Source organism: Muscardinus avellanarius (assembly GCF_963383645.1).
Source record: "Muscardinus avellanarius genome assembly, chromosome: 1".
NCBI classification, from domain to species: domain Eukaryota; kingdom Metazoa; phylum Chordata; class Mammalia; order Rodentia; family Gliridae; genus Muscardinus; species Muscardinus avellanarius.
In genome coordinates this window covers 133,901,804-133,920,554 of record NC_137786.1, presented here as the reverse complement: position 1 = coordinate 133,920,554, position 18,751 = coordinate 133,901,804, and the positions used below count along the sequence as shown (strand labels likewise).

At 42.7% G+C, this 18,751-nt stretch overlaps 1 protein-coding gene across 2 annotated transcripts in view; it reads left to right on the top strand.

Annotated features, from left to right (window-relative positions):
• OPCML (opioid binding protein/cell adhesion molecule like) overlaps positions 1–18,751 on the top strand; it is a gene marked incomplete at both ends in the record, with an annotated part of 1,238,220 nt that overhangs the window by 524,029 nt on the left and 695,440 nt on the right. The window lies entirely within an intron of this gene.

The window sequence follows — 18,751 nt, the reverse complement described above, 5'->3', positions numbered from 1 at the left end:
TGTTTGGAGAGTGCAGTTTCTGGCTTTATGCGCTCTATGTTGGTGTGCCCTTTGATGGAGTTTTAGAATCAGTCATAATGCAGTAGATAGTCTTTGTGATAGGCAATCACCACACATTAATAGGTGTGGTGATTAATAAGATGTACTCTGGAGTCATTCTGTTTATGTTGAACACTTAATTTTACCATGTATTAGTTGATTGAGCTCACACACTCCTCTGTGGCTCAGTTTCCTCTCTGATAAAGTGATCCCAGCAGGAGTATCTACCTCCTAGAACTGTTATAAGGATTAAAATGAGTTAACTATTTAAAACATGCACTAGTTCCTGGCCTAGAATAAATTCTCAGTAAGTAGCCATAGAATACTTGACCTCCCTTATGGAGGCAGCGGGACACATATTTGGGGAGGAGGTGAGTTGTGACCCCTTTCAGAAGCCTTGGCCTTCTACTTTCATGAGAATCCCTGGGATATGGCAGGAGACCAATAGACATGGTGTCCTTGGTCCTCTAAGGACAGGCAGCCTTGTGAATAAGGACAGAGAGGGTAAAAACCCTCCCATAGTCCTTTGGCTATCACATGTTCCAACACAGAAACTGAGCACGTCTGACTCTCAGAGGAATGCTGGTTAATACCTCCCAGGGGATTCTTCACATTCAGAATTCAGACAAATTGCTGCTTTTTAATTAACAGAGCCCCAACAACTCTGTTATCTGTCTTCTCATGAATCTATTTTCTCTCTAATCCCTTCTCGTTTTCCCACCCTGTCTACTTTCCAGCTGTAATCTTTCAAGCTGCTCCCTGAGGAGTGGGCTTGAGAGGGAAGGGGCAGAGAGGAAGGCAGGGGTGGTTGAGTTGAGTGAGAGTGATGGATGGCTTTGGATCCGTGGCCAGCAGTCACCCAACTATCTGTTTACAGCTGCGATCGACATGCTTAGGACCCACCGAAGCCTGAGTGGGCTGCAGCCTCATTCATGAGCAGGGTGTTACTAAAGACGTGGAAGAATTCCCTTGACAGTAGCAAGTAAAGAAGCATTCATGGAAGGATCCCAAATACCCCATTAATTTGAATTTAATAGGACAGTTATTGAATAATAAATAACCACCAAATCAAGGAAACGTATTTATCAAGGACTTTTGCCCAGGTAATGTAATTGCGGTTTCTCTGGTTAAGAGGCTGAGTCTCAGCTGTATTCATAGCCTCATCTCTGCAAAGAGATCTGTCGGGGATCATGAGGATAAACTCAGAGGCACACTCAGGGCTCCATCTGTCCTATCAGCCCTTCAGGGGATCCCCCAAGAGTGGCCCATTCTATTCAGACTTCGGCAGCCTGTGTGCTGAGAAGGTAATGCATTTTCACACTGGGCCATGTGAAGCTGTGATCAGGTTTTGTTCTCTTGAGCATCCTCCTCAAGGCCTGTGTTATGGAAATACAAGATATGATCACCTTGTCTCAATCACCATTTCAGATCTGACCTACAGCTCCATTGGAAGCTTCCTCAGCTTCCAGAAAACAGCTTCTTTCTTGCTCTACTCTCAGCAGGGCACTTTAAAATGGCTTTTGACAAAAAAATTCTAAAGTTAAAAATATTCTCTTCTACTTTCCTGCTCCTAACTTATTAGAACAATGCCTAAGGCAGCAGGGTGTCATCAGCAGTTCTACTAGTGATGGGTCTGGAAGAGTTGATATGTTTATGAATATTTACATCTCCAGGAGGAGATGGCTATTAACTCAAATATTTTTTAATTCTCTAAAATTTCCTCTTATGGCATTAAGATGATATGTGCCATAGATTGGCAGAGGAAATAATGCAAGCGGAAAGGAGGAGTGGCCCACTGTGTGGGTACATCAAAGCCTTCACCGCATAGAGCCCCGCCTGCCAGTGGATTCGACGGAGAGGCACGTGGGCGATGTGTTGCTTGGAGATGTGTTGCAGTCCCCTGCTTCCTTTCACGTGATGCATATGGTGCTTTATGGTGTCAGATGAAAATTTCCTGGTGTTGAAGTCTATTAGCAGAGGACAAGGAACAAGAGGCCCAGGGATGGAAGCCACTGCTCATGCATACAAGAGCTAATGTCTGAACAAGGAGGAGGCTGAGGGCCAAGCAACTGGGTAGAAAGGATATTCGGGTATAACGTCCTTCGGTGCACTAACTCCTTTCCAAATTTGGCCATCCATCATTTTTAGGCTGTCAAGTATGAACTACGGCTTCTTACTTGTCTCCACATAGACACTGACTCCTTCCAAGTAACTTAATTAAACATTTACAGTTTTGGAAATTTTTCAAAGGTATCGACCAGGTACAAAATAGTTATGATGTTTTCCCACTAGATTTCCCAGAGAGTCTAAATACATCCCTTGAGAACACCGAAGAAGTTGAGAACCAAAAATCTGGCAGATTCTCACGCGCATCTTCAGGTCACCCCTCAGGCTAGTGTCGCCATAGCAAGAGGGATGCAGAAACCTCAGTTCTCACTTACATCCCATGAGAGCAGGAAGCAGGGCTCTCTTCCCTTTACATAATGGCCTTGGGAATAAACATCCTGTAGGTATGTGTGATAAATGAGGGACTCCTGTGCGCAGGGATTTGGCTCATCTTTTGCCTGGCTATGGGCAACTGAAGCAGGTGACTATTGAGCCATTACTGTGTCCTAATTTGCAAGTTACTTTAGAAAGAAGCCTTCCCTTGGCAGGTTGTCTAACCATTATGAAGCTGTCTGCTGGTAGTGAGTCCTGTGCACCTCTCTCAGCTAATTTAGAAAAGCTCAGACTAAATGTCTCTACCATTCTAAAGAATGCAGACATCACTGGATGTGCATAGTTTTCTACATGTGCTGCCTGATTTTAGATGATACCCTCATTGGGCTAAGAGAAGAAGGTGCAGAGACTGACTCATAGAGTATAGCTCTCTGGCTGGGAAATTATGTCTTGCTTTGGCCAGGCATTGGAATCCTGACTCTTCATCTCTTATCATCTACTTTAAAAAACTCTACATTTCTCCCTCTTCAAGGTTGTACTGTTTCACCCAGCAGCTGTCTCTTTATTTCAGGGATCTAGTCCAGAAGCCACTGTGTTTTCAGAAGGAATAAGATTAAATCATCTATGACCCCCCCCCCCAAGGTGGTTGGGACCATGTTCATTCAACAAACAGGTATTAAGTTCCCCTGGCAGTTGAGATTTATGCAAAACCATAGAAACATAAGCTGGGTATTGTGGTGAAATCTTGTAATCTCAGTACTTAGGAGGCTGTGACAGGAGAATCGCAGGTTCGCAGTCAGCGTCAGCAACTTGTGAGGCCCTCCACAAGTTAGTGAGACCCTGTTTCAAAATTAAGAATAAAAAATAAGGCTGGGGTATAGCTTAGAATGTCTCTGGGTTAGATCTCCAGTTCTGCACAAAAGAGAAAGAAAGAAAGAAAGAAAGAAAGAAAGAAAGAAAGAAAGAAAGAAAGAAAGAAAAGAAGGAAGAAAGGAAGGAAGGAAGATGACATGACACAATCAAGCAAACCACCCTGCAAAGTGTCTCCCCAGCTCTGGAAGGGCCAGCCATTTCCTGAAGAAAAAATGCATACATGTGAACTGATGTGACATGAGTTGGACTCCAACCTGCCAGCAGTACAAACTGACAGAGCAGAGAATTGTGGGGTCATTGCTCAAGAGAGCCCAGCTTTGCAACCATGTGAGGGGGCTACCAGAGGGACATGGATTCCACCTGCTAGTTGGCTTGCTGGATTGGGAGTTGCAGCAAGCTTTTGGAAAGTAACCGACTTTACCATTAAAGACATTTTTTGTGGGTTCTAGAAATTCTATGACTTCCATTTACAACAGGCAAGGAAGCACTTAGAAAAGTTTCCATTTTTAATCATCATCTGTGATTCAGGACTGATCTTCAGTTTCTTCATTTTGAAATGAGGTGGTTGATTTTAGGGCCTATCTTTCATTGGTGCTTCATGACTCAGTGACTGTCCCAGTACTTTGAACTGTAAAGTCTCATTCCATCCTCCTCTGGAATGGAGGGCTTCAGGAGCACAGGCGTTAGATTAGCCCACCAGGATTCAAAGCCTGGCTCTGCCAGTTGCTAGCTCTGTGACCTTTGGAGTTATGGAACCTCTCCGTGTCTCGTTTTTTTCATATATTAAGTAAGGATGATAAAACCACCAACCTCCTAGAATTGTCCATGGACTAAAAGTGGGCAAGGTGTAAATTTCTTGTCAGACAGTGAGTGTCCAATAAGTAGGACTTAGTAACCTCTGGCCAATCACACTCTGGCCCTTTTGTGGGCTTCTTTTCTGATGAGCTTTCCAATATCCCCAATCTAAATTGGGCCAGCCTATTTCCCCTCCCTCCCTTCCATTCTAAACTCTGTGCCTGGTGATCTTATCTACTCTCTTTTCTCAGTCTGTGTCCATGCTAAACTTATAAACATTGTGTGGTACAGCCATTGTTTATCTAAGTTGCTATCATCTTTCTACAGATATTCTCTGCCTCTCACCTCTACATGCACTTTCTTAGTCCTTTTCTCCAGCTCCTGCCTTTAGCAGAATGACGTATATGGGTGTGCACCATGAAAATGTGTCCAGTACATACTCCATGTGTGCACACACATGGCCTCTTCCTACTGCTTTCTCTGACTTCTGGTAGACCTGGATCCCTTTGGTAGCTTTCCTTGACCTCCCTGTGTGACAGTATTGGTCTTGGACTTCTCCATCATGGTATTCAACACACAAGACATTAAGTATCTGGCCATATGTTTGCATCTCTTACAGGACAGTGAGCTTGATGAGAGCAGTCACCATGGTATGCCCTTCCACCTAACACAGTGCAAGCATTGGAAGATGACCAGCAGCATTTATGCATTAACTGAATGCATGAATGAATAAATGGATGAATGAATCAACAACTTCTTTAATTGGAACCAACAACTCCTTTTATTGGAAGTGCCTCCTGGCTCACAATTATTTGAGCTGTATATGCTTGGACAATATCTCTTCTGTCATTTTTCCCTGTCCCTTTCATAATGCACATAAAAACAGCCATATATAACCACTCACAACTGGGAGCATCAGTGGATGGACAGGAATGCAGGAGGTAAAAGGCTCAGCACAGGCAAGGACTGGTTCTGTTTGCCAAAATGCATATTGACAAACCCTTGTACACCAGTGCTGTGGTCTGTAGCAATATCACAATGAGGCAGGAAATCTATTTTCCTGGGTGTGCGCAGCTGTCACCTAACACTTCAGAAAACAGCAGGTGGCTCATGAGGAAGGAAGGAAGGGAAGGCTGGTTAATTTAGGAATTGAGGAGCAGAGGGGCCTGGTGAGGTGCAGGCCCTGGGTCCATTTGGTTTCCACAAAGAATGAGATAATGAGAAGAATGGCCCCTTTAGGTCGGCTTGGTGGGGTTTCATATATGCTCTCTCACGATCAATTGCAATGGAAATTTAGGCCAGTTTCAAGTGAAAATGGGATTTTTCTAACAGCCAGCCCAAAAAACTGCACCTGGCCCCCCAGTCCCAGCTGAGGTCTCTCTACCTCTTGCATCCTCTCTGATAATAAAGATTCTCAGACAAAAGGAGAGCGGATAATAGAGAAGATGGAAGGGAATTCGTCTGGGGTCTGCGGGATCCATCTTGGCCATGCAGGGGTCCACCTGTGCGTGTTAGCATAGATAGCTAAGGGCATTTTGGAAGAGATGGCTAAGGAGATATGGAAAGTTGCCTCAGAACGACAAGGTAAGGTGTCTGTTTTATAGCAAACCTTTCCTGTGTGGAACCGCACATCGGAGATGCTGTCTTTTCACTCTGAATATCATCCCCTAATTTTGTCCGTTATAATTAAATTACAATAACAGGTTGATGCCAAAAATAGAGGGGGTGGCTTGAAGATCTTCAGAGTTAAATTTATCTGATGGCAGAAATATGATTGGGCAATTTTTCTCTCTGTGAGCAGCAGAGGGTCCCACTGTCGACCTCAGCAGTCAAAGGTGTTCTCTGATGTGTACAGCCACTAGCCAGTATTCAACCATTTGACTTCCCTGAAGAATTTAACAGCATCTCTAGGCTGAGGCAAGATTCAGAAGGCAGGGGACAACAGTAACAATAATAGACAACTCAGTAACAACAGTGCTATTCTGAGCTCTGTGGAGCCACTGGGAATAGGGCCTTCACAGAAAAGTCATGGTGGGAAACATCAGATTTTCTTGAATGGCACAGTAGTTTGCATATTTGCTAACTGTGTCATTCAGGCCCATCTCTGAAATCCTCTCACCCCAGCTGGGGGTGGTGGTCATGACAAAGTAGCCTGAATACATGGCTGAAAAGATAGAGGACACATCTGTCAGAGGGTTGATTCACTATCCAGTGCTCACACATCAGGACTGTATATTTTCTCCCTCTTGTAAGTTGAAAGTAAAATACCTCTTGGACCTCATGCTCTGGAAATAGCCATGTTTTAGGGGCTCCCTGGGAATGTGGCCTGTAAAGGCAGGACAAGGCTGAAGGTGGGTCACTGGAACTGTGGCCTAGAGAACTGTATGTGTCCCTCGGTCCCTCTCCTTGCTCTTTTTGCTTCCCACCACCATGGGGCCTGAGGACCTATGGCCCTGCTTCTACTTGGCACTCAGAGTAAAATAAAGAGATAGATAGATAGATAGATAGATAGATAGATAGATAGATAGATAGATAGATAGATAGATGATATACAGATATAGGTATACTGAAATCTCCAGACCCATAAGCAAACAAATCTTTCTTCCTGTAAGTTTTGTGTGTGTCAGATGTTTGGATCACAGCATTGACAATACTGACTGAAACACTTCGTTTTGCCCACTTTGCACACATAAGGCCATTCCTACGCATTAAGATCCCAGAACCCTTTCCAATGAACACCAGAAAGGTCACCTTGCATGGGGTGAGCAGAGGTGGGGCAGTGGGCAAGGCCCTTGGCACTCTTTGAACTACAGCTACGTGATTCCCCAGCAGCTGGCTTTTGTCAAACAGAAGTCAGTGGAGGCCTCCCTGCATTCCCTTGCCACATGTGACTGTGGCCTAATGGTGGTGATTAGTCAGTGTCCAGCGAGGGAGTGAGCGGCTCCCACTGCCCCGCCTCTGTCCAGCATGTTGAACGATGCATTCCATGAGGGGGATGGAAAGGTCATTAGCCAACAGTACTGGATATTGATTCAAAGAGCCAGGTCTTGGGATTTGGAAGCAAGTCACAGCCTCTTCTTGTGGAATGACAGCAGTTTTTCCTCTCCAAGAAGAGAGCTCTGAGCCCAGAGATGGCCAGAAAATCTGCTATCCTTTAGGGCTGGAAGGAACCTATCTATCAGGACCAAATCAGCCTCTTTCTGGTCTAGCGACATTAGAAATGCCACAATACTGATAATCTTTACTCTTTATAAAATATTCTTCCATTTCTTTCTTTTTTGTGAGGGGGAAAGACTGGGGAAGGACCCCAGAGCCCCAGAGCCCCAATTATCCTAGGTAAACATTCTACCACTGTATTTTATTTTGAGACACAATCTTTCTAAATTGTTCAGGTTGTTCCCAAACTTGCGATCCTCCCACCTTAGTCTCCTGAGTAGCTAAGATTATAGGCATGCAACACTGCTCTCTTCTTTCCATTCTTAATTCATAAACGATTCCCAGGGATGGCTGCTGACCACATAGACAGAAGACTGTCTATGTGAAAATAGAAAAACAAGGGGTGCAGTATGTTTCTTTTAATGAAATTATCATTCTGGACTTAAGAACACAGGTCACATGTGTCTCATTTGCTAGAAGAGGCCAGGCTAAGCTACAAAGGTACAGCACGTGGTGTGTTGTTTCTTCCCTGAAAGTTATTCTGCATCAGCTTTTTGGAAAAAATAGTGTAAAGGAAATTGCCAAGTGCAAACAAAGCCTGCAGACGGTGGGAGAGGTGTTTGGGATCCTGGGAGGTAGAGGCAAACAGAAATGAGAAGCTGGCACATCAAGAGGCAGATCAAAACCATAAGGTGTCACTTCTGTTGGGAAATAAATTCAATCAATATTAATAAAATGATTCCAACACTGAAAATTTATTGATATATCGAGCACTTAACTATTTGACAAAAGCATGTGCCAAGTGCTTTATAAGCATTATCTCATTTTATCATCACAGCAACCCTAAGAAGTGGATGCAATGGGTTTTCCTATCATATAGATTACAGATTACAAGCAAAACACACATGGTTATGCATGCTAAATGGAGAAAGTCTAAGTAACTTTTCCAAGGTCACAGCTAAAAAAAATGCTGAAGGCTAAGAAGTTGAACTCAAGCTGTCCAAATAGTTAATCCTATCATCAGGCTTTTTTTCTGGCTAACTTGCACTATTTCTCAGCCTTTTATAATCCAAGACCCCATGAAGCTTTCTGATTCCTTCCCTGCTGATCTCTACCAGGTAGAAAGATATTCTGTCTGGCTTTACATTCAGTGCTTTGTATTATGAAACCCACAGGTATAGTTTTTATGAAACTGCACAAACCACTTCCCAGAGTGTTTGATATACCTCCCCCGTTCTTCACCCTTTCTCCTTCTCCCATCCTGGTGGTATTTATTCACGTATTAATGTGAAGCATTAATGTGAGAGTTCCTGCAGGGAGAAACAGTCTAGTGACTGCTGCACTGAACAAACTGCTGCCCTGAGCAAACCTGCAACCCCTCCGCCTGGCACATGCTTACTCTGGGACTTTCCCTTTTCCACCTAACCTTCCACATTTCTTCAGAGTCAAGCCCTCTGTGGAACCCTTCCTTATCAGACACCCATCCCTCCACAAATAAATACAATATTTTTCATAGAAAAGTCAGGCAATATGTTTGAAAAGAGAGAAGCAATCGATTAGGGGAGAGCTTTGGACAGTAAAGATTTTGACCCTAAAATAGAGAGCAATCGGAAATGATGGAGGATGTTGGAGGAAGAGACCAGCGTTTTAGGAAAACGAATGTAGACTACAGGTTGGGTGAATATTAGCAATACTTTGGGAAGAATGAGAATAAACTAAGGGGTGCAGTGTGAGGTGGAAGTGAGCAAAGTCAGAGAAGAGAATATTTTCATTTAAGGAAGTCAGATGGTGTGGTTATAGAAATGAATAGATGCTCTTCACCTTCTGTGTGACATTCCAGATAGCCCTTCCTTCCTTCCTTCCTTCCTTCCTTCCTTCCTTCCTTCCTTCCTTCCTTCCTCCCTCTCTCCCTTCCTTCCTTTCTTTCTTTCTTCCTTTCTTTCTTCTTTCTTTCCTTCTTTTCTTTCCTTTCTTTCTATCTTTATTTTTTTTAAACATTTTCCATGTGGCTAGTTGAAAAGTGAAGAAATGAAAAAATCGCCTCTCCTAGACCCTCACATGATTGATAGTATTCCTTCTGGGCAGTGATGTGTGCCCAGTGATTGGCAGTTTGAACATAGACATGGTCATCTAAGTTTGACAAGAAGGTCAAGGTGGCTGATATCACTGGGCTGGTTCCAGTACGTCAGAAGCTTTCTGTGATGTCTAGTCTGATGTTCCAGGTTCTTCTGTGAACCAAAAGCAAACACTGTCCTATCCTGTTCATATTCCCTGTTCAGTTGGTAGAGGGTTGCCCCATTTTATCTGTGGGTACACACTTCAAGACCCTCAGTGGATGCCTGACACCTTGAATTGTGACATACCCTCATGTGCTATGATTTTTTCTAAACAGACACGCCTGTGATAAAGTTCAACTTTTAAATTGCTCACAGTATGAAACCAACAGCAACTAATAATAAAGTAGAACAATTTTATAGCAATAAACTATAACAAGAGATATTTAAAACCTATGAATTTTTTGCTTCTAGAATTCTCTATGTAATATTTTTGGACTGTGGTTGACTGTGGATAACTAAAACTTTGGAAAACAGACCTATGGCTAAAGGGTCATTGTGCTCCCCTTTTATACTGACCACCACTGAGTGGAACTTGAATATACATGTCTCCCTTTCTTGTTTACACTTCCTGGGATATCAAAGCGTCTGAGACATGTGGGGATATGGACTCACAAGAATGCAGGTACTGAAGAAAAATTGAATATTCACCTGATCTACCATGCCTCTCCAGTTACAACAAGCTACCTTGAGCTCCGTGGTCCCCAAATGTAATGGAATGTGAGCACAGGAGCTTGGTACTGCAGAACGGTGTGTGTGTGTGTGTGTGTGTGTGTGTGTGTGTGTGTGTGTTGCTCTTACCTTGATCTTTGCTTTCTTGGAGCAAGGGTATTAACATGCAGCTGTGTGAGATGATGTCTCTTCTCCCTGTCCTGGTATTGCCCTCTCTACCCACCCCAGGCCCATACTCTGAAGGCACTGACGAGGCCTCGGGGTTCTGATCTGCAGTGCAGGGATGGGAAACCAACCCCAGCCAGCCTGCCAGGAAGGAGGGGCATTTGCCACTTTGCTGCTAACTGCCTTGAAAAGAAAGAGACAGGTGCAGGTCCCGCTGACTCCTGAAACTGTCACAGATGAGGAGCAGCATGAAATGGCAGGATGCTTTGTAGAGCTCTGACTGGCACCCTTGCCAAGATCACAGAGACTTGGGGGAGGTACTGTTCTGACCAAAAACAGCAGCAGGGTTCTCTTGGCAACTTGGAGGCAAACAGGGAGTCAGAACAAGAAGTAGATCAACCTTGACGATAACCACCAGTTTTGTTTCTTAAAATCCCAAGATGCATTCACTTAAGAGCAAAGAGTCCTGGGTTCTAGCCAGGTACAGGGACACATGCCTGTAATCCCAATTCTTGGAGGCTGAGACAGGAAGATTGAAGGTTCAAGACCAGCCTCAGGAACTGAGCAAGACTCTGTTTCAAAAATTAAAAGGGTTAGGGTCTAGCAGAGATATTGAATGTCTTAGAACAAAAATATAAATAAATAAAATAAAGAGTCCTGGGTTACACTTGTTACCTGTAAGACTTAAGCCAGCCATTAAACTTGTCATCTGTGTGACCTTGGGAAATGTATTTAGCATCTCTGTATTGCAGTTTCTTCATTCATAATAAGGGGTAATAATAATCCCTCTCATGCAGAGATTTTTGAAGAAGTTAGACACTGCCTAAGACCTTTGACCAAGTTACTGGTAGTATATAATATATAACAAGTCAAATTTAATTGCTAGCATTTAGAAAAATATTTTAAAATCATAAATTATTTTTATGTAGGTCAAATTGTAGGCATCAATAACCATAGTTTACTGACAGTAGCATGTATTGTCTAACTAACAACACTAAGGCAGAGAGGTTATAATGTTTCTTAAACTTTACAAACAAAGTCACTAAAGCCCAAAGATGTTTTTATAGATCTGTAAGAGGAGCAGGAAAAAAAAAAAAAGGCAGGAGAATTGAGTCCAACGAAACTGTAAATCATTTCCAGGGCTGGAATCCTAAGGTACAAGAAATGCTTCAGACCTGAGGTGCAATCCCTTCTGCATTTCTGGGGGTGTAAAGATACCTTGGAAAGCCAGGGTCAGGCTTCCCAGCTCCAACCAGAGTTCCTGCCATGGGCTTGGCTTCCTTACATCCATCTTTGCAGGCCTGGGAACTGAGGAGAGGCTGTGGCCACCACTCTATTTGAGAGCACACGGGCCAGTAGTAGACATGTCACCAAAATCCTTCAACTGAAATGGAAAACTTACCACCCTCCTCCCAGTGTTCATACTCATCTGGTGCTTAAGAGTCAAGGACACTGAGCCCATGAGGGAGCCTTTTCTCCTGGACCTGCCCCTAACAGCTACAGGAGCAAGAACATGTTGGACTCTCAGTTAGACTTACCTATCAAGATCACAGGTTATCTTAATTCCCACAAATTCCAACCATTTCAAAGTCTTGGCCCTCTTTCTGCTCACTGAGCCTTCTATCAGTAAGGATAAATTTGCTTTTCTTTGAAGGTGAGAGTTAATTGTGAGGTGACCGTGACCTTGGCAACACAGAGGGTGGTGAGTCAAAGACAGCTGGGTGCCTTCCTTTTCTTTAGCAGATTCTGACTTTCCTCTTGGCAGCTGTGGATGCCTAAAACTGACATTCCAGCTAAGTATAAATTTTACTTGCTCTCTGAAAAGGTGGCAGGATGAGCCCCTATGTAGAAGCTTTGCACTTTCCACTCAACCTAGCACCACATAAATTATTATCAAGCTAGCTTAGGAGAGAATCTTACATTTAGAAGCGACATTAGAAGTCATTCAGACCTTCCACCATTCAATACAAGAATTCCCTTTGCAAGGGAAGATGGTCCAGCAGCCTCAATGTGAATACTTGCAAGAATAGAGAGCTCAGTACCTGGCAAGTTAATCAAATACAGTTTTAGATATTTATTTTTCCTTACATTGAATCCCAGCTTTAATTTCTTGTAACTCTCATTTGTTATGATTGCTTTCCAGAAAGAATATATTATAGTCCTCATCCTCATGTGTTTTTTTCTGAGTTGTTTTAAAGTTTGCTCTGATGACCCACATAAGTTGTATCTTTCTGCTAGCATTTGCTTTCCATATAATCAACCTTTGCTTATGATTTTCAGCCTTTTGCTATCCCCCATAATGTCTTCTAGAGCGCTGGGCAGAGTTATCATGATTGCTTTCTATCAGAATCTTGAAGAGTAGCCAGGTAGAGCTTCCTATCCAAGGCAGAGAGAAACCAACACCTTGAGGAGGGAGGGTCAAGGTCATAGCCATGAACCTCATGTAGGGCACCATTGCAGAGATGCAAAGAACTGGACAGGAGCCAAGTGTAGCATGTGGATCGTGAAAGAGAGAAGGAAAAGACTGGGACAATGGAAGGTCCAGGTTTGTCCTCATGTTGATGAACCAGGCCTCCTTCCTCCATACCCCAACCTAGATCTGCACTATTGCTGCCTTCTCCAAATGCAGGAGAGAATCTTGAATCAATATCACTATACTTTTCCCCAAAGCTTGAGATCTTTCTTTTTTATTATTTATTTATTTTTAGTTTTTTTTTATTGGTGCATTAAATTCATACATCATATTGGGGTAAAAAACCTTGTGTGGATACACATGTACACATCACCGATTTAACCCCTACCCAGTTCCCACCCCATTCCCTACACATCCCTCCTTCCCTTGCTTGGCTTAGTGGTTGACTTCGATATGTTTAAGTATCTCTAATTCTGTTTCCTTGAGTGCTCACTATTTTTCTTAGCTTCATGTGATTCTTTGAAAACAGGAGGAAACATCCAGGGTTGGTAGTGCTTGCCAGTAATCACAGTTACTCCATAGGCTGAGGCAGGAGGATCACAAGTTCAAGGCCAGCCTAGGCAATTTAGGAAGACACACATCTCAAAATAAAAATAAAATGGGCCGGGGATATGATAGTTCAGTAGTAGAGCATACCTAGGTTTCATTCCCAGTACTTTAAAGCAGAACAAAACCAAACAAAAAACTATTGCAATATTAAGTGATTTAATATGAATTAAGGAAAAGATAAAGTGTAAAAGAAAGATCACCTAATTATAGCATGTGAGCATGTAAACAAATGCTAACAATAAAATTAAACATTTCTCTCACTGGACCATGGAGAATATTTTATTGATCTTTGCAACCTTGGCAGCTTATCAGTGCCTGGCACATAATAAGAATCTGTTTCATTATTATTTTTTAGAAACAACATGCACACTTTTACACCATCCGAGGAAAAGATAGACATTAAGATGTTCTCTGCTCTCCTTTACTGTGCTCAAGCGATACCCTGAGACGTGGCTGTCACTCACTGTCCTCCAGCTGCTCCTGGGCCTCAGCCTCTCTTCTCTTCCTCACTCTCACTTTGTCAGTAAATTCTGAATTTTTAGCTTATCAAATCCCAACTTGTCAGACATGGTGGTGTAAGCCTATAATCAGGAAGGCAGAGACAGAATTATCCTTGGGAGGCTGAGAAAGAAGTATAGGTTTGAGGCCAGCCTTAACAACTTAGCAAGACCCTGTTTCAAAATTTAATAAATAAACAAACAAACAAAATGGGGCTGGGGGAATAGCACAGAGGTAGAATACCCCTGGGTTTAATCCCCAGTTCCACTAAAACAAATAAATAAGATCTCACTTCCTTCCACAATCCTGGTTTTCATGATAGGAACTGTTCTTTCAAGGCAGCTGAAACAAAATACCACAGGCTGGGCAGCTTAAGCAACATTGATTCATAATGCTAGAGGCTAAAAACTCTTGAATGAGGTGCTGGCAGGGTTGGCTACTCCCAAGGCCTCTCTTTTCCGCCACTTTGGAGCTGTGTCCTTGAACGGTCTTTGTGACTGCACATCTCTGGGGTCTCTTTGTGCCCAGATTTTCTTTTCATTACCAGTCATAGTAGATTCAGGTCCATCCTAACAGCCTCATTTTAACTTAATTACCTCTCTAAAGTTTCTATCTCCAAATGAGACCCATTCTAAGGTACTGGGTTAGAACTGCAGCATAGAAATTTGGGGGGCACAGATTAGCCTTCAACAGTAGGGCATGAAAAAGAAATAACTTGCAAGGTGCAATATTAAAGGAGCTGCTAAGTAACCTGGGTCTATTGGGGCCCCACTTCAGCTTTTTTTTTTTTTTTTTTTTTTTTTTTGGCTGCTGGCCTTCTCAGTCTGAGGGTACTCATATATACTTCTTTCCCACCAGAATGAGCTTGACCAGCTGTCTTGGTCCCTAGGTCCCAATTCCTCTTTTTTATTTTATTTTTTTTTAATTCTGCATCCCTGATCCATGAACTGAGCCCGAAGATGGAGCCGGCTGGAGAGATCCACAAACATGCACCTGCGATATTACTTTTGTGGTTGATGGAGTAGAAAGTTTCTCTAGGAAGAGGCAGCTTTGCCACTGCCTCTGGCAATGTGACAGATCGGGTGCCAGGCCACCCTGTTCCTGCCTCCCCCCTTGGCTGCCTCCGCTGGGATGGAGGTAATCTATGAGCAAGCGAGCTCATCAGCCCTGCTCGCCCCTCCACATAAATCAGGAGGGGATAATGCGTATTGAAAACTATTCTCCCAGTGCGATTCTTCTGCCTGCCTGGGGCATTATCCATCTGGTGGTGAAGGTCATGTCCACCTGACTGGGGAGGGGAGACCTTGCAGTAGAGGGTAAAAGTGATGATGATTATGGCAAAAGAGCCTCCGCTGCATCACGTCAGGACTGGGAATGTGCCTCTAAAGGTGTCTGTGGGAACCCACAGTCTCAGAGCATAGGTGAGGAACAAGAAGATGCAGGGTCCACAATGGAAGGTTTCTCCAAGTGAGCACACAGGCTACACCTCTTATACACTCACTTCTTCTGCCTTAATAACAATAAAATGAAAAAAATAAAGAAAAAAAGGCAAAGCAACCAACTTTTTAAAACACCGGTTATGCCCCAGTCATAGTTCTAAATGTCCTTTACATCTCATTTAGTCGTCACAGCTGTCTTCTAGGAGAAGACACAAGGCCCTCCATTGTTTCCATTTTCCAAATGTGGCAGCATGGTTCTCTGGAGAACACTGAAGTACTGGAAAGTTCAGCAGTTTGACCAGGGTCACAGAGTTAGAAGGAGAGAAGGCTACTTCTTAAACCCAACTAATCCAGATCCCATATTCTTAAAAGGACACACTCCATGTAAGTAAAGCTTTGAATTTATTAAGCTCTGGACAAATGAGAGGCATTGGTACAAGATTGAACAGTCAGGAACAGACTTTTCAATGCCATATACATGCACTTGCATGCATTTTCTGTCTCTGACACACGCACACATGTATACACAGGCACACACACACAGCTTTTATTCTGGTTAATGTAATGGCTCTGTCTTTGGATCAGGTGCTTGATATCTCCTACTCCTGAGAAAATTCCAGGCTTAGGATCAGCTAGCACAGAGACTGATAGACTTTTTAGATGGACCAAAGTGGCCCTCCCTCAGAGAAGCATTTCCCCATGCCCTTCTCAGAATAGCCATGCTGTGACCTCTCTTCCCTACCATGTATACATTAATTGTTATGCTTGTTTTAATCAGAAGTATGTCTTTTTTTCATAAAGGATTGCAGGTAAGACACGCGTTTGGAGACAAATAGATTTGGCCATCCTGCATCTGCCATGTATCAGTAAGTTAGCCCTTTGAAAATGATTTAGTTTTCTTATCTTTAAAGTGAGAATGTCATAACCATCTCAGTAGTGCTGTGAATTTGGGGCCCATGTCCACTCAGTTTTAAGAGTTGCAGGCATGGGATTCAAATGCAGGTTTTTCTGATTCTGTATTTTTAACCATCACCCATGTGTGTTTTTAACCTTATGTAGTCTGTGTTCACACTTATATAATGGGTGTGGCATTGTTTAAATACAGAAAGTTTTCCAGAAAAGTCCATGTATTGGCAATGAAAAATGTTCAGAGATGAAATAATAGAATTAGAGCTCTGATCTCACCAATAGAGAAACTATTGATGGATTAATAATATGAATGAATTTACTGTGTGCTAATGCAAGCAGGTGGCTAGAGGAGGTGGATCCCTGAGAACATAGCCTTGAGAACCGTATCTCTCCCTGGCTACTTGTTTGCTTCTCCTCCCCCTCCCCTTCTCTCTCCCCTCGCCTCCCCTCGCCTCCCCTCCCCTCCCCTCTTCTCCCTCTCCCTCTCCTTTCTGGCTATTTTGAGCAGTTTTCCTTTTCCATGCCCTTCGACCATAATGTCTCCATCTTAGAGCTTACTCACTGCGGACTGAACCTCTGAAATCATAATCCAAGTAAAATTTTTCTCCTCTAAGTTGTTCTCACAGCTATGTCAAAGCTAACTAAAACAGGCACAATGTTTTTCACATCACTGATTTGTTATGATAACAAACAATATACGTAAACGCTAGTGCAGCTTCTACATGGTAGCTATTATGTGAAGTCCAACAAATTAACATACAAATCACAAGAAAAGCTTATCCTCTCCAAGTTGTAAATGAGAAGATATTTATATATAGTTATATTCCTCCATCTACTTTAGGTTTTGGTTTCAGAATGCATGTGTATGAGTGATACATGTAAATCTGGAGAGTCTGAGGTATTAAAATAGCCAAGGGAGCTAGAATGGCACCGGACACACGTTGAATGTCTAGTCCTGAGCGAGCACAACCTTTGTCTTGAAGGTGGCCTGGTTCTTGCACAGAAGGAGGGCTGTGCTCAGTGCTGCCGGGGGATAAAAGCTTAGCTTTGGGACAACATAAGTGATTTGTCTTGTCAGCTTTCTGGTAATTCATCAAAAGGAGTAAATAGACAGAAAGCCTTCTGCGAATCTAATCTCCCAATTTACCAGACTCAATTCTCAAGAAGACAGGCAATGGAACCCAAACTGGCACAGGAGGATGGAGAAGATGAAAGGGCCCTTTCTGGGTAAAATCTTCACACTCTTTTCTATGAATCCATTTTTAGTCCTGAACAAATGGACATAAATAATTCTAACCATTAGCAGCTAAAAATGGACAACCATTTCTGGATCAGGAGAGAGATGGACTAATTATATTAATGTAGAGTAATTATATATATTTATGTTCAGTATCCTCGCTGCAGAGCTGAGATAAAACTCTCTTCAGAAGGGAATTGGTGCATTCAAAGAAGCAGTAGGGTGCTGGGCAGATGTTTGGGAAGTTTCTTGTGAAATGCCAGCTGTCTCAAAGTAGAAGAAATGTTCAATTTGGACCAGATGCCATGTCAGGATAGGATACTACCCTCTAAGGAACCTGCCCCAGATGATTACTATAAGCTGGTCAGCCAGAGACTGGGTGGGGGGGCTTCTTTTGTTGGTATTGTATGATAGGTTTTTAGTTTAAAAACAGTTTAGAGGGCTGGGTGTGGTGATGCATGCCTATGATCTCAGTACCTGGGAGGCTGAGACAATAATATCACAGGTTCAAAGCCAGCCTCATCAACTTAGGGAGACCCTTAGTAACTTAGCAAGACATTGTTTATAAAAACAAAATACAAATCGTAGTTCTATGCCTACCTTGCACCAGTGTGTGTGAATATCACCAGAAGATGCATATGTAGAATTTATTGCTGTTTGTTGCTGTGACATTTGAACTGGTTGCTTCAGACTCTAACACAGACTTGAGGGATCAGCCTCCTAGTGACATCCTCAAGCTTTTACAACCTAAGTCAATAGGAACATGTGCCAATTTGAGTTCTTTCCTGAGTCCCCTGTGAACTTGCAAGGGGAGCAAGTGTGCTGAAGCCACCACAATTACACATTCTATCCAATGGCAGAGTCCACCAATAAAGGCCATGTTTCATGTTGATATAGCCTCACTGTTCTATGAAGGTGGAGCTACTGGGCTGGGTAAAAGTGAAGTCGTTGTTTAATAGGCCAGACTTGATATGTTCAACTTTAAGCTAAAAATTTTGGTTGGAAAGACCTGTATTCATAATTAGTTATGTCAAGATGACATGCTCTCTGTTATTTCTAGAGGAAGACTAGCCCCACAGAGCCCAAAGAGCACAGAATGATGAGAGAGGAAGCTCCTATTTCAGAGGAGATTGAGTGAAGTGTTGTTGGGCAAATAAAACAAATGGCTATCTACTCTGTCCAATGTAGCATTGGTCAGAAAATATAATCTATTTTAGCACAAGATAAATGGCAATCATAACTTCGCCCTCATAAGGTAGATTAAATGAGCTAATGTACATAAAACATAAAGTACCATGTTTTGAAGAAAAGAAACACTCAATAAATGTTAGTTCTTTTGATACTAAAAAGATATATGTACTTTAATTCTTCTTAAGTGGTCTCAAGTTAGGTG